Here is a 4,645-nt window from a genome sequence, read left to right on the forward strand (position 1 = left end):
TAATGAAAGTAATATCAGCCGTTATGTATGCTTACTTTTATGTGTTTGTGTGTAAGCATATGTTTAAATGAAATAAGAGAAATGGTATAAAGACAAAAGAGAGGAGATAAGAATCTTTAACTATTAGAAAAGAACACCACTGTACAAAAAGCAGTATAATGTGACAAAGGCACACTTCATTTTCTTGTAAATGTCTATGGTAAATTTTATAGAAATTATGAAAATACATTTTGTTTCTTTGGTTATAAACTTAGCCTATAATGTCTGAGCCATCTCTCCTTCCCCAAAATATATTTCAAGAAAGCATAATCAACATGTTACAAAAGGTCAGAAAATGGAATTCAAGAAATGCTTAAGGAAATCTGCAGAAATAAAATCCAGCATGATGAGGCATGCCAGTAATCCAACACCTGTGAGTCTGAAGCAGCAGGATTATGGGAGTTTCAGCTAACCTGGGCTGCAGAGCAAGATCTTTTTCAAAACAAAAACACACAGAGAAATAATAAAACACCTAAAATTCACAAAAGGCTAGCAAAGAAGAAAAATGATAGAAAATATTAAATTATGGCAAGAGCAGAAAGAGCTAGGGTCACTCCCTCATTTGTGGTGAGTATCCACAATTTTACAAATGGTTTGAAATAAGCTTTAAAATTTTAATACAAAACGAAATGCATTTCTAACATGTGACCTAGTGATGATGTAAAAATGTGACTGTTAAAAGCTATTCTACCACAGCAGGCCCTGAATATTCCATCACAGCTGAAGCACAAGAAATAGTTCTTAAAACACCCTATAAGCATACGATAAAAGTCTTTAAAGATGGCATCAATAAATCCCTTAAAATCCAGGAAAACACAAAAAATATTCAAGAAAATAAACTGTTCAAGACCTGAAGATGGAAATAGAATCAATAAAAAATTGAGGGAATTCTGGAAATGAAAAATTTAGTCATTCAAACAGGAAATACACATTCTAAGAGACTACAGATGTCAGCCAGACTATTAAACAAAACAAAATTTTCAATAACATTCAATTAGGGAAACAAAATATTCCACAAGAAAGCCAAATTTAAATAATATCTATCTGCATATTCAGCCCTACAGAAGGTGCTCAAGGAAACTCAAATGTAAGGAGGTTACATACTCCCATGAAAATGCAGGCAATAAATACTCTCACACCTATTCCTTAACACACACACACACACACACACACACAAAACCATCACCTCCATCAACAATCAAATAACAGGAGTCATCAACCATTAGTCATTGATGTCTCTCAATATCAATGGTCTAAGTTCCCATATTCTCTGCTGCATCCAAGAAACACACCTCAAGATCAAGGATAGACATTGGCTCAAGGTAAAGTGTTGGAAAAATATATTCCAAGCCGGTGGACCTAATAAGCAAGCTCATAAGGAATGAGAGAGTGGCCCTAGTGCTTTCTACCCTTGCCCCCATTTAGTATTTGCTCTCACTTGTCTTTCTTCTCTTGCCTTTTGTGAAATTTTACGTGTTCTATTATTGCTCTGTGTGTTTTTTTAAACACGAGAAAAAGATGTGATTTTTATTGAAGCAAACTCAAAGATCTACATAGCAAGGAAACAGGTTCAGACACGTGGGACAGTATTTTGCAAATATCATGAAGCAGAATACTCGTCTCCTCTCTATCTATCCATATCTATTTTGAGACAGGGTCTCACTCTGCAGTCTAGACTGGGTGAAACGGCTATAATCCTGCTGCCTCAGACTCTCAGATATTCAATAACCAGCATGACACATTGTGCTCGACTTTACTTCAGTTTCAGCATATCTGGTTTTATGTTGAGGTTTTGATCCACGTGGACTTCAATTGTGCAGGGTTATAGATGTGAATGTGTTTGAATTATTCAACATGCTGACTTCCAGTTTGAGATTCTATCTTGCACCTGTCAGAATGGCTAAGATCAAAAACACAAGTGACAGCTCATTCTAGAAAGGATGTGGATCAAGAGGAACACTCTTCATTGGGAGTGGGAGTGCAAACTTGTATAGTCACTGTGGAAATCAATATGGGGGTTCCACAGAAAGGCGGGAGAAAATCTACCTCAAGACCCAATTATACCGCTCTTAAGTATCTACCTAAAGGACACTTGCTTAACAATGTTCATTGCTGTTCTATTCATAATAGCCAGAAACTGGCAACAACCTATATGTTCCTCTACAGAATAATGAATAAAGAAAATGTAGTACATTCCCACAATGGGGTATTAACTCAGCTGTTTAAAAATGGCATCATTCAATTTGCAGGCAGGTTTGGAGAGAAAGAGAAGATAGGGTTGAGGGAGAGAATTCAGGAAAACACAGCTAAAATGGAGGGACATTTGAGGGATGGTATGGAAACCTAGTACAGTGGAAATGTCATAAAATATGTGAATGTGATTCTAATGAGGTCTCCTAATAATGGGGGTGACAGATTCCCAATTGGCCGTCTCTTGCCACCAAACTAGGTTTCCAATACACAGACTGGGTTCTCAATTAAGTTGTAGGCCAAGAAAATTGCAGGGCTGTTGCTAAGGCAATGGTTTGTTCTCTGCAAAGTTTCTATTGAGGACAATACCCACACAACTTATTGAACACAGAGAAGTTGAGCTGTAACCTACATGGAACTTTCATCCCTGTGTTCTCTTGCCTTAAGTGTGGGAAAGTATACTGCAGACTACCAAAAGAGAAACTTAAATACCAACCCAGTCACAAAACCTTTGACCTACAATATATCCTACCAGCAAAATATGCTAGGACAAAGATGTCCCAGAACTTTTGGGAGTAGGCAATCAATGTCTGACTTGACTTAAGGTCCAACATTGTTTGGGTAACCAAAAATTAGAGATTAGATATCACAGAGACATAAGGTAAAACTAAGTACTACTAGTCTAAAAATACAAAAACAAACAATAACAACAACAACAAATCAACAACAAAATGACTCCTAATTATAGTCTGCTATACTCATAGATTGGTTCCTTATTCAGCCATTATCCCAGAAGCTTCCTTCTGCAGTAGATGGGAACGATACAGAGACTCACAGCCAGACATTAGATAGATAGAGAGATCTTGGGACACATGGCTCTGAATGGAATGTCTCCTTGAAATCATTCCCCTGAGAGCTCAGGGAACCACTTGGAAGAGGAGACAGAAAGAGTATAAGAGCCAGAGGGTATGGGGGAAACCGAGAGAATAAGGCCCACTGAATCAACTAAGCAAGACTCATATGAGCTCCCAGACACTGAAGTAGTAAGAACAGAGTGGACACAAGTCTATATCAGTTTTTCTGCATATGTATTATATAGCTTTTAGCTTACTAATTTTATGGTCCTCTTGAATGTGTGAACAAGTAGGTCTCTGACTCTTGTGCCTGCTTTGGGGCTCTTTTCTCTGTGCTAGGTTGTCTTGTCCAGCTCAATGTGATGGTTTTTGTTTCACCTTATTATATTTCATTTTGTCATGCTTCTCTTAAAAAGAGAGTGGATCTGGAGGGGAAGGGAATGAGAGGAGCAGAGGGAGGAGAAACTGCAATCAAGATATGTTGTATGAGAAAAGAATCTCTTTTTAATAAGTGAAAAAATCATAAAATGCAAATGTGATGTATACTAAGAATGAGAATGCTAGTTAGTGCTAGGCAAAATGAGGTTATTGCCTATATATGAAGCAGCCTCCGTAGTTATGGAAGAGATAAACACAACAGTTCTTTTATTCAGCTTCAACTTGAAGCCCATCAATCCTCAAATGAACCAAGAATTATTTTGCACTCCGTTTTTTACTCACACCCGAGGCCTTAAGAGAAGGCTTATTTGCTTTCTTCTGGGTGGTAAGTTTTATTTATTTATGTTGGCAGCTCTCTAGAGGTATCATAGTGAAATTTACTCAGAAAATCAATGCTTAGGTACACATGGGGACATTTCTGGAAAGATTTTGTCTGTGTTCTCATATATGTGCAGATACATGTGCTCTGTGTGTGTGTGTGTGTGACTGTGTGTTTGTCTATGTGTGTATGTGTGTATGTAGTCCAGAAGATGACATAGGAGCAATCCACTTTGTCATTTTTGTTGATTGTGTTTCTTTTGGCTTGGAGCTCACTTAGTAAGTAGGAAAATCTGGCTGTCCTTGAGCCCTAGAAATCTGCCTTTCTTTAATTCCCCAATTCTGTGTGTGCCACCATGCCTGTCATCTTACATGGATGAGATTAAATTACTGTCTTCATGATTGCATGGCAAGCCCTTTTCTGACTGAGCTATATCCCCACTTCTCTTATAATCTTGGAATCATTTAGTTGGAAGGGAGTTTTATGTGTGTAAGGGGAAGAGAAGTGTGGAAGGAATGGTGATGCTTATTCCTCAGGCTGAAAGATTTGTGTGAGGTGTGATACTGTGGCAAAGCAGGCTTGTGTAATTACAGGGAAAACAGGTTTTGCACAGTAATGACCCAGATAAAACTTATACTGTTAGTTGGGTACAGTGGCATACTCTTGTAATACAGACATTCAGGAACCCAAGTCAGGATAGTTAAGAATCCAAGTCTAGACTGAAAACACAGACTTTGTCTCAACAATGAAATAAACTAGAACTATTCTTAGCACTTTGACATAAATCTTTTGTAAACAGGGAATT

The sequence above is a fragment of the Mesocricetus auratus genome, unplaced genomic scaffold, assembly GCF_017639785.1.
Source record: "Mesocricetus auratus isolate SY011 unplaced genomic scaffold, BCM_Maur_2.0 Super-Scaffold_6730, whole genome shotgun sequence".
NCBI classification, from domain to species: Eukaryota; Metazoa; Chordata; class Mammalia; order Rodentia; family Cricetidae; genus Mesocricetus; species Mesocricetus auratus.